Below are 11,891 nucleotides of genomic sequence, written 5' to 3'. Positions count from 1 at the left end.
TTCTGTTTTTACACTTAGCACAAGTAGAGAGGAAATGGGATTTCATACAGCTTAGGAGGCTGGAGCTCGCCATGCTTTGGAGCATGGGCCTTTGCTTGTCCTCACACCACAGGTACAGGTGTTCACAGGCCAGGTCCTCATGGTACAAACTGCCCCGGGCTCCAGGAGCTTCCTCCTTTTAGCTGGCCCGTTTGAGGAGGCCTGTGATATCCAGAGATGCAGGCACAGGCCATGCTCAGGCCAGGCTTCTCTCATGTTTAGAACTGAGAACTGGAAGCTGAGCATCATCCATTTTCTCCAGGTGATGGCATCGGGAGGAATGGATCAACCATTGCATGCCAAGATGCATCAACAACAGATGGTGTTTTGCTCAGGGTCATGGATTTTTTGGCAATGTAATCTGAGGAGTAGTTTAACTTAGTTGTATTTAGGCCAACTTGGGGAGGGATAAGGTAGTAAGTTATAAGGGTAAGGTCAAGGCTCTTCTCAGACTCTCTTTCCCTTTGCAGATATTCCCCTATCCACACGTGTACACACAACATCAGGGCCAGTCGTGGCTTGGGCTGAGCTGGATTTTAGGTACTTAACAGGTTTAATTCAGGACCCTACAACACCCAATCTCTAAAATATAATCTCTTGCCCTTGTTAACAGCAGTGCACTTCTAGCCCTGTGTGAAAAGAGCTGATACTGGGAGAAGCTGCTGAACTTTCCAAGTGAGGTGAGGGTCAGTTTACGGTGGATGAACTCCCTGGCAGGCAGGTTGGGTGGCAGCTTGGAAATCCCACCAGAACACAGCTGGAGGAGAACGGCCGAGCCCTGACTTCCAGGCCTCATTTTAACCATGCTGCCTTGTTTACATTTGGGTGGTAGATGGGTGGAGCCGTTATTCCAATTTTTGGCTCGTATCCGTCCACTTGGATGTCAATGCAAACTGCTGCAATTATATCGTAATCCTGTCCCGCTATTGGAAATGATTAGTCCACTCATTTTCCATAAATATTGGCTGGCTGGCTTCACCTGGCAGCGGCTGGGAATTGTCATGAAAGAGAGATGAAAGCCCAGAGAATATTGGGATTCATAACTCCATCAGAGTTATGGTGTTTTCCAGGTGGCAAAATCTAACAAGACTATTGGATTTGGACATAGCCGGGACACTGGAGGAGAAGTGCTGGCTTTCAGACTGGGGTGCGGGCAGCAGTAGAGACAGCACAGGTATTTCAAAGCAAGGGCACTCTTGCTGTGCTATTTTACTCAGAAAGTGAATTTCTTATTAAAATAAGTCCCAAACTAGTGGGGGAACTTTTATATTTCAGAGGAAAGTTCAAAAATATCAAGGCTTTATAATTAAGTAGCACTTCCCATTCCTACATCTCCACTATGGCAGCCCTTTCTCTTCCATGGCCACCAATTGCAGTGTGCAGAACCACATGTAAAATGTAGCCATGTATTAACTTCAAGGCTAGTTATTCTACAGATGAGCTCCAATTCCAAATAACACCGATGCCAACCAGGTTTTTTTCCCCCAGCACTTGGGCATCCAACACTCTTTCCGCTTTTGGAGCTCATCATTCCATAACTCCAGAAATTGCAATATAAACCTTGGCTACTATGCACACTTCAACTTGAAAACACAGCAGTGATCTGGGATTTTAATTCGAGCAAATTTGAGAGTGGATTAGAAATAGGATCCAGATGAATCTCTAATAGTAAAAAGAAAAATTAGCAGAACATTGGAGCAGAAATGAACTCTGTCTCTCTTTGAGCTTTTTTCCTCCCTTCTGCTTTACAAGAGGAATTACATAGACCTAAAGCACCATAATTAAATTGTCATTTGTTCCTTGCCTTGGTAGAAGCTCTGCCCAGCTGAACACATCTCAGTTTCCATCCTGAGCATTTACCTACAGCACAGGGCTGAGGGAGGGGGGCGGTTTATTACTTGTTTTAAGAAATTAGAAATCAGAGGCATGCACAGTGTGTCTGGTAGAGTCTTCAGCGAGGGAGCTGCCAGGCTCTGCAGGTTATACATCATTAGCACACGGAGTGTCCAGGAGAGAGCCCAGAGCTTGTGCAGGTGTGTTGGCAAAGCTCACACCACTTCCCTCCCTCCTCCCTCTCCGTGGCACTTCCAGCAAGCTGATACTTGAAACTCCAGATCACGGAGAGCTCCTCTCGAGGCTGTCAGCTCCCAGCTCATCCAGCAGACGTGACTGTGGGATGGCGCGTGGAACCTGGAAGGGACTCTCTGGAAAAACAAAACCATTGAGTCAAAAGCTTAGTGTGTTTTTCCATGATTGTATGAAAAAAACTTTGTGTGTGTTTTTTTAAGCACTTTCAGATATTAGAAGTTTAGTGAACACAGAGACAGCTGTTTTGGGGTTTTTTTTCCCCCCTCTTTTTCCCCTGCCCTTGAACTTTCGGAATGACTATAGGGAATATATCCAGGCTGTTTTCAATGACCCATTCACGTGGTGGGTTTATTTCAGCTTTTCCCAAAAGGGAGTGAGCTTCATTTGACCTCTGCTCTGGCATTAGCTGCCAATATTTGTGCATCCTACTCAGCTAATCAATAAAGTGGATGGCATCTGAAAATAATTATACACACAGCTCTTCCCCAGCTTCCAGAATGAAGACAGAAGCTGGGAAAGGAGCCTTTGCATATTCAGCACTTGTTAAAGGAATGAAATATAGAGCTGTGTGTTATTCGTGTTGAATCCCAAATCCTGGGCACTCAGCAGCAGTTCCTTTTGGCATTGTGTAGCACTCTGGCCACATGCACCTGATCACAAAACTCATCAGCTTTCCCACCTTTCCTGACTTTGCTGGAAAAGTTTTCCTTTCTGCTCGTGTGGCATGCCAGAGGACAAGAACTGCCTCTGGGAGGAAGGATCAGGCTGGTTCAGTGCCCTCTCTTCTTTAGGGCATACCAGCACAGTTGCATTCTTACAGCCAGATGTCCTGGTCCCGAGCTAATGTGTGGTGACAAGTGAGTGGCCAGTGCAAAGTGTAGTGTCTCTGTAGCATGGTATGAGTTTTTCCAGCCAAAATCATGTTAAAATGGCAAGGCTCTGTCTCTATATGGCTCATGGCAAAGTCCCCTTTGGATGTCCATCAGGCCGTCACTGCCTACTGGAGAACCTGATTCAGGTTCTCCATCACCTGACAAAGTCCTACCAGCCAGGAAAGTGTGTGAGTCATCTTGTATTAGGAGGAGACATTTAATGGCTATTTTAGGAGGTTTGCAGCCTCAGCCTCCCTTCAGGCAATGGCCACGATGAGCCGTTGGCATGAGCCTGAACATTCCCACTGCAGCACCAGGTGCCAGCGTGGGGCCTGTGAACTGAGCAGGTGGTAGGAAAAGGAGAAGCACAGAGTTTGCCAGGACAAGCTGTAACTGCAAAGTAAGGCTTGGTCCTGTTCCCCCTGCAGCTCTGGAAAGCTTTGTGCAGCACTGTCACAGTGGGGACTGGATCAGAGGGATGGTCTTCCCTCAGAGCCCATTCATGGTCTCCATTGAAGACAGGAAGAGAGGTGAGGTGGAGCAGTTGTATGACCCAGTGTGGCCATTCCCATGTGTTTCATTTATACTTTTGTCACTTGAACTGCAGAACCAGGAGGAATTCCATGGCTGTACAGCCTGGAAAATCCTGTGATGCCTGCAAAATGCTGGACACTGAGGACATCCAAAGCTGCCTCCCCGGAAAGAGCTAAAGACACTAAACAACCTGCTGCTCCCAGTGGGTGTCCCAGGGCTATTTCACGTATCTGGACAGCAACAGTTACAGGGGAGCAATTATTTTGGGCCACTACTATGGGGTCTCTGCTATCTCCTGATCTAAGGCAGCAAGCAGGAGTGTTTGCTGATGGCCTGCTCCATTGTCCATCCACAGCTTTTCTCCGTGGTGGTACACTGTTTGCAGTGCTCTTTAAATCCTCCTGCCAGCCCCAACAATGCCTCCCACAACCCCGGCGTGTCAGGAGCTTCCAGGCCTCGGAAAAACCGATCCCGCTCAGCCCAGCTCTGTTTGCGGCAAAGTGTTTGCTTAGCGATTACCTCCTGCACGGACACACACAGCCACAAATCTCTAGGTTGTCTCACAGCCCTTTCATTCAATTAAGTCTGTTGACTTAGTCTCATTTTGAGCAGTAACTGGATTTAGATAAGGCAGTGGAAACCCAAACATCAATTGTGTGATTCCTGGCCCAGCTGGTATGTTGATCCGAAGGGAATGTTTGTGCGGGCGATAACTGAGGCTGTGCAGTGATTAGGACAAAGTCATTTGGTGCAAAGACTTCTGTGGACTAAAAATGCTCTGTGTTAGGTGCAAGCCCTGGCCAGAGGAAGCAAAGGGAGCTGCCTGACTCCGCACACTCCCTCTTGGCCTCACTTATGTGTCATGCTGTGAACAACAGCTGGTGATGGAGAGGTCCTGGTCTGTCTGGAGGAGGAATCACAGTGGGCCTGGAGCTGGGAGATCCCACCAGGTGCTGGAGCCCAATTGCTAGAACCATAACTGCTGCTCGAAAGCCAGCAAAGCTCTTCAGGGTTGTAATCATTTGGGATTTTGCCAGTCAGCAACAGACCAAAGTTATTCTGGGATAGTTTCTCCCCACAAGCTCTAGGGCGTGAATTTACAGTCGGTTCCGCAGGGCCTTGATTTGCCCAACATCCCTGGGAAGAAGAGATGCAGGTGACACACCCTCAGCATTCACTCCTTAGAATACAGGTGGCCCAGGTGGAAAAACCCTCTCTAGTATAATAAATGTTGTCTCCCTTTGTAAGCAAGACAAAAGAAAGCTCTCCTATTTGCAAGCAAACATTTTTGTGATGCGCTCCTGTGTCTGCTACTGCTTTCACTTTGTAGTCAGAAAACATATCAGGTTGTTACATATTTGTCAAAAACGCATTTCAGTGCATGACTTGTTTGGTCATCTTGTTTTCCAGGTAATTGTTGAGCTAGTAGGGAGCATTCCTGACATCCTTCAGATCTTCAACAATGAGCATGGAAGAAGAGGAAAAGACAGCGACAAGACATTACTTCCTACATTAACTCATGATAAGGTACATCATTGGAAGATAGCAAATGTGTCACTGACTTTTCCTTTTTTCTCATACTAGACGGGATTTCTTCCTTCGATTATCATTTGTTTTCTTCTGTGACATGACATCTATGACATAGAGAGGTTGCTGTAGCCGGTTGCCATGTGAGAACTGCTGGTGGACAGTGAAAGAGGTCAAATATGTTGTGGGTGGTTTGCCATGATGGGCCACGTGCACCCCCAGCACGGCTGCTCCTCTGAACAGCACGGCTTCACCTCTGGAGGAAAAGGGAAAATGTTACCTCAAAGGACTTTTCTTCCCAGCTCCTCCCACCTGGTTGTTTCCCTTTTGGGCCATGCAGCGCTTGTTATGGAGGTGACACTGGCAGCAGTGTAAATGTGGTGTTTATCAAGTGCCCACGGGGTGGTGATGGGGATTCACCATCGTGTTTCACATCATCACTCAACCAGCCCAAGCAGTAATACACTGCCCTGTGCACTTACAGCCCTGCTCCTCAAGGGACCTTTCTCTCTGGAGCACACCAGTGGGAACAGTGTCTTTGAGCTCACTGACACTCAACATTCCATCAGTGGCTTGGACAGGGGGGTGTCTGTGGCTTCCTTGCCCGAGGACATTGCAGGAGTGGTGGAAGGGCCCCACACACTGCAGACTCCCAGCTGAACCCGGGGCAGCAGAGCTGTGCCCAGCACTGGGCCGGCACAGTGTGCAGCTCCTGGGACAGGAGCAGTGGCTGTGCTATCTGTACACACACAGACACTTAACTGTTGGCACCTTAACGTGTATTAAACGCTTCTGGTGGCGATGAAAGGTGGCATCCTCCCAGAGGTTTGGACACCTGTGAGCTAATCGGCCCTTTGTGTGAGCGTAGGTGGGGACTCTTCTAACAATAGGAGGTTCATTAGCTCATCATCTTGGCTGTAGGGCCATACTGATGTGCCCATCCTGCTTTCAGAGCCGTGAATAATCCAGCTTTGCTGCTGTCCTCTTACAAAGAAGGAGAGTGTAGTTTCAGGTACTGAAGCCTGTTTCTTCAGGCACAGGTGGTGAGTAGGGATTCACCAGTGTATTATTCACTGGTATCGCTCTTGGCTTCAGGTCTCCTTCTGGCAGCCCTTGGTATCAGACATGATACCTATCAGAAATAATTGCTATTTTTCAGCCATCGATTGTAATAACACCCTTGAAGATTAGGCAGGTGTGATTCACTGTCAGAGTGAGAGGACCATCAACAGAAGGCTGTGCTGCTCATGGTTCATTTAAATATCTGTTAACAGTCTGGATGGTGCAGCAGACTGGGCGCTTACAGTAGGTTAAACCAACAAAATAGCCTGGGAAACCCGAAATTTGGGAGGAGAATTGATTTTAAATGTTCTAAATGCACTTTAGAAATAGCCTTAGGTGAAAAAAGGGAAGTGCTTAATTAAAATACACATAAGGAACCAGGTCAGGGTCCTGGCAATGTGGCAGGGGAGCTGGTAGAGGACAAACACCAATCTAAGTCTAGCGTGTGATGCTGTGGCCAGAAAGATACTTGTTATTAGAAGAGGTAACAAGGACGTCATTGTGGTGCTGGAGAGGCCCAGGCCTCAGATCTGCACTCCACACTTCAAATAGAGATGTAAACTCTGGAGGAAGTCTGGAGGAGAGCAACAGCACTGATAAGGGATTTCAAAAAGCATGACCTGTAAGGAATTTTTTTTTTTAAATTGGATTGTTTAGTCTAGAAAAGACAGAGGAGAGCTATGAGACACTTGACACGTGAAGACAGTAGCTGAAAGGGGTGTGGTAAGAGAGTACAGTGATCACTGGGTCTGTTTGCATGGGGAAGGACAAGACCTACTTGGATTTATTTTCAGCAAAACAAAGGAGGTGAGAGTTTAGGAAAGTTCTTTCCATAAGGGGAGGGAGATGCTGGAAGTGATGACGCAGAGAGGCTTTGGATCTCCATCCCTGGGTGTTTTAAGAGTTTAAACTAATGCACCACATGAATGGCATAGGCATGGGCGCAGAAAGGTGCAGGAGGGTCTCTCCATGTCTACCTGTGCTTGCTTAAATCAGTCCTGTGGGGTTTATTGCTTTGTTGGCATGTGGGACTCCAGCTTGGTGCCTAAAACGGAAAACACACTGTTAGGTGGGTATGTTTGCACAGAAAATGTTGATAAGACAGGAAAAATGATATCGCTGTCAGAAACAACCGCCAGAAGTCTTAGAAGTTCTGCTTCAAAAAAGTGTACATAAGGGAAGCAGGTCCTTTGGCAAAACGGTCTTTCGTTAAACAAAAGATTTAGATGGAAAGTTTTGCAATGAGCTCTGCAGATCAGGAGCCCAGCACAACCCCAGGATATCTGAAGTGTAATTACTGATCCTGCAAACAGTTCTCTTCCCCATTTGGGATTCAGCAGAGATAACACAAGACCTCTCCGTGCAGTGGGAAGGTGGGTAGAGAGACTGTCAGGGAAGCCAGAGAGGAGCTTCACCTGCAGAAAAGGCTGTGCAGGAATAAGGATCCAGAAAGACTCGGCGCAGTAACTTACCAAACGAGGAGGGAAATGGTATCTGTCCCAGAGTCGAGGAAGGGCTGCGGTTCAGGGATGAGAGTCAGAAACCCAGCGCTCAGAAACTGCTGGTTCTCACAAAGCCTGCACTTATGTGCGTTCAGTCCAGGAAACTGGTTAGTGGGATGTGAAACTACCATATGTTTTTGCAGATGCTCCAAGTATGTGTGCTCCCCTTATGTATATATGCTTTAGGCCCAGTTTGGAAAATGGGTCAAAGTCTTCCAGAGGTCCGGGAGGAAAACTCTTGAGAATTTACAGACCTGAGATGTTGCGATTAATGTTTCTGGACAGCAATTGCACTTTCCCCTGTTGAGGCTCGGAAAAACAGAGGAGAGTGCAAGAGGAGATCCACACCAAAGATCAAGGCAGACACATCTGCCTGGCTGTCAGATTCCATGCCAGCAAATTGGAAGAAAATTAAAAAATCCAAAGTCAGATCTGGTCCTTGCTCTGGGAATGCAAAGAGGTCTGAAAGGCTCCTACATAGATATTTATACCTGGCATAAAACCACCACAGAAATTCCTGTGTTTCTCTGGTTTTGCCATGTCTTTAAGAGGACTATGTCGAGGGAATATGAATGAATGAGATTTTCTTGTTAAAATAGTCATGACTTGGTGTCACTTCATTTAAGAGCAGGGTGCAGTGTGCAACCTCTGCCCACTACAGCTCAACAGCTGCCCTTCCAAACACTTCAAGTTGCAGGCTTACATCTTAAAGGAAGAGTCCTGCAAGTGTGGGAGACAGGGGACCATAAACTCTCCAAAGAGTGGATTTTTGCCTCCAAAGTTCCAGGTAGATTTGTACCCTGAGACACCATCCTTCTGCCAGGCATGGAGGGTGATCAGCCTTCATCATTGAGTTACTCTTAGCTTTAATTTCCAGCACAAATAGCCCCAAACCCCTCTGGAGTGGGGGCAATATGACACTGCCAGATGATTACACATTGCCTCTTAATACAAAGCCAGTTAGTTGTGTTCATACTCCATTACTCAGTTCCAAATTACAAGCCTTATCTCAGGGGAAGCTTGGGATGGCTCTGTAGTTTCAGAAACCTCATGGTAAAAGGGCCGTTTTTTAAATACAGTGTTTTCCAGAAAGACCATCTTAAAAATATAGTGCTGTTCAAATCCTCTGCTTCCTTTAATGCTATTTTCAGGTTGTTGGTTGTTTTTTTTTTTTTTCAAATTAGGTTTAGCAACACGCAGGAGATGTTAGATTAAAGGGACAAGGCTGGGGTTTTCCGTGTCTATACAGAAATAGCTGTTCCCTGGGTGGGCCAGGTGAAGTTGAGCAAAGTTATTGTTGCATGACTTCCCCCAGCTTTCTGGGTGGAGGAGACAGAGATGTGACTGGCTGCTTGCAGAAAAGTCTGGCCAAAAGCATTGGGCCACATCCTTTGTGGAGGTAAATCAACATCGTCTGAGTGGCGTTTCTGGAACCATGACTATTTTCATCAGGATCAGGCCTCTTCCATATGGTGAGGAAGTGGTAAAGATCACAAAGGGAGGGAAAGCTATCCATGCATGGCAATAATTGCAAAGATCTATGGGGTTTTCCTATGTAGGTGGTGTCATTTTCTCTAAAGAATTAAAGCGTGGCTTTCCCGGGGCGCTTCCCCTTTAAGGAGACACGCTGAGCAGCGATAAGACAACAAGCCCAGATGCCCAGAGGAAGAGCAGCGTTGTTGTGAAGACACAGCCCCAAAAGGCAAAATGTCTGGATTTTATTTGCAGCTCTGCCACAAACTTCCTGGATGATCATGGCCAAGTCAAGCAGGTCCGTTTTCCAGCAGCGTCTGTGCCCTCGTGCATATGCATGAACGGTGCGTTCGCTCGGGGCTCTGCGCTGAGGTCCAACAAATGCAGAGCTGTGAAGAACCAGCCGCCCACACGCTGCCCTGCTTTCCCCAGGCGAAGCGGGGTGAGCTGGGGAAACCACTGGTTCCCTGCCAGCAGGGATTCAGATCCACAAACAGGGGCTGTGCTGCTCCGGATCAAAGCCCACCTTGCCTGATGGCCCGTTGGAAGTGGGCGCCCAGGGAGGAAAACAAAGTCAGAGTGAGCAGAGCTGGACTTCCAGAGCTGGGAGTGGTTTGTGCGAACTTAGCAACCCTCAAAGGATTTCTAAACCTGGGAGCATGAGTAGTCCAGGACGAGGTTTCAGGGCACCTGGGGATTTTTGGCTTCCTTGGAGCAGGACTCATCCCTCCAGCTCTACGTCAGACTGGCTGGGTCACACGGGGCTTCTGTAGCTGCTACAAAGGACGGCCTTCCCATGGCTGTGTCAGCTCCCACGAGGAAGTGATGCTGCCTGCCAGGGAATTGAGGCTAAATGCACTGGTGTTTCCTCATGCCTTGGAAGGGAAGAGAAGTCTGGAGAGAATGATTGTTGTGACGTATAGGAGCTTTGCCAGTGCAGTGCCCTGTAATAACAGCTAGTCTGCCTTCAGGTCATTAACTTACCCATTTTTTAGTACTCTTGCTCATGACAAATAGGTCTTGAGTTTAGAGATGCCCTCCTTCTCTTTCCTTTTTCCTGACTTCCTACGTATATTTTGGATATTTTTTTTTCTTTTTTTTTTTTTTTGTCGTGGTGTATCCAAATATCCCTGTTAAAGCGTCATCTTCCAGATCTCTCCTCCAGGGATCCATAAGGCTGTAACCAGATAACCAACACATTTTTTCTGCTCTGTCTCCATGGCTCAATGAGAACTAAAGCATGAGGAAAATACTCTCAGGGGCACTACAGGTGATAAAACTGGATTTAGAACAATAAAGGTCTCTCTGCTCTCAGAGACAGTCTTACATCTGCTTTGTCCGTGCCCCATGACCAAGCTACACCCTGAAAGCCACAGGGTTGAGTTAGAGGGGTGGTGGGTTGAGCTTTCAGCCCAGCTTGTGGTGGGGTTCCTACGCCTGGGCTCAGGATGGTGTGAACGTGGCTACACACCTTCCACCTGGAGATGGCTTTTGTCCAGTTGGCTGAGAAGGGGGCTGGAGTGACAGGCAGCTGTTTGTCGGCCAGTGCAGACATGCCCAAATTCTCCTGATGCACTACTGGAGGGTACTCAGATATTACAGAGATGAGGGCAGTCTGGGAACCTGTTTAGACCAGAATATGGGTTTCAGTGGCAGTTTTCTGGCTGATTAATTGGGTGACTTTGTGCAGGTCTCAACTTGCCGTTGCCCTATCCAATAAATGGGAATAGCAGCATTTGTCTTCCTTTGTAAAACACTTTGAGGTCTACGGATAATCCTCCTCCTTTTTCCCACCCATCATTATGGGACCAAGTGGAATCTTACGACACATTGAGTTTCTGTGGTCTGGCGTTTGCCAAGCATTTGAGAATGACTCTTTGGCTTGAGTTTGCAACGTCTGTGACTGCCACGTGATTTGTCATGGCAGCTCCTCGTTGAAATCAGGTCACCATTCCACTGGGAATGCAGGAGATGAGGAGAGAAGCTGCAGTGAGGAGTGTACAGACCCTGGGGCAGCCTGCGAGCAGTCGCCACACACATCATAACCCATCAATAACCTACCACACTCTGCGGTTCAGAGGTCTGCAGATATTTAGGAGTGGAAAACTATAAACAAGATTCTTCTGGACCACCACGCTCTTTCTGGTGCCCTGGAAAGCAGTAGGCAGTGCTAGGGAAAGACATGGTCACTGGGCATTCAGAGGTGTTCCCACAACACAATGCACACCAGTTTGAATTCGAGGACCTTGTGCTGCTGTGGACAACTGATAGTTTAGGACACAGCCTCTTCTTTCCCTGGATTGTCTTGAGAATCATAGAATCATGGAATGGTTTGGGCTGGAAGGGACCTTAGAGATCATCTAGTTCCAACCTGCCCTGCCATGGGCAGGGATGCCACCCGCTAGGTCGGGTTGCTCAGGGCCCCATCCAACCTGGCATTGGCCAGGGATGTTTTCTCCTCCTAAGTCCATTCTGAGATTCATCCCTAGCAGGTACCAAAGGGATGTTACTGAGGTTGTGCTCTTTCTTACAATGACCTGAAAGAAAACCTAAATCACTGCAAGTAAACCTTTAGAAGTGACTTGGGAACTGAATAAGGGAGTGAATAGTTAAGAAATCAGGTCACTGATGCACAGAGATCTTCCCAAAGAACATTGCAAGGCTGTAGGAGCCTTGAAGAGCCAGGAAATTAGCAGAGATCGGTATCAGGCAGCAATGAGCTTACAGGAGAGAGGTTTGAAGAGAGACTTGATCGCAATCTCCCAAGTACTCACAAGAGGAAGAGAAATGTGGA

At 47.5% G+C, this 11,891-nt stretch overlaps 1 long non-coding RNA gene across 1 annotated transcript in view; it reads right to left on the bottom strand.

Moving 5' to 3' along the window:
• Positions 1-1,257: 1,257 nt before the first annotated feature.
• Positions 1,258-11,891, bottom strand: part of LOC108500665 — a 69,562-nt gene continuing 58,928 nt past the window's right edge. Inside the window, exon 4 of the long non-coding RNA XR_001875939.1 lies at positions 1,258-2,243. This is a non-coding gene — a long non-coding RNA (uncharacterized LOC108500665). The remainder of the gene's footprint in view (positions 2,244-11,891) is intronic.

Source organism: Lepidothrix coronata, unplaced genomic scaffold, assembly GCF_001604755.1.
Source record: "Lepidothrix coronata isolate B3197 unplaced genomic scaffold, Lepidothrix_coronata-1.0 Scaffold92, whole genome shotgun sequence".
Classification (NCBI taxonomy): domain Eukaryota; kingdom Metazoa; phylum Chordata; class Aves; order Passeriformes; family Pipridae; genus Lepidothrix; species Lepidothrix coronata.
Note: the sequence above shows the minus strand (reverse complement) of the source record. Positions and strands in the feature narration are given on the sequence as shown.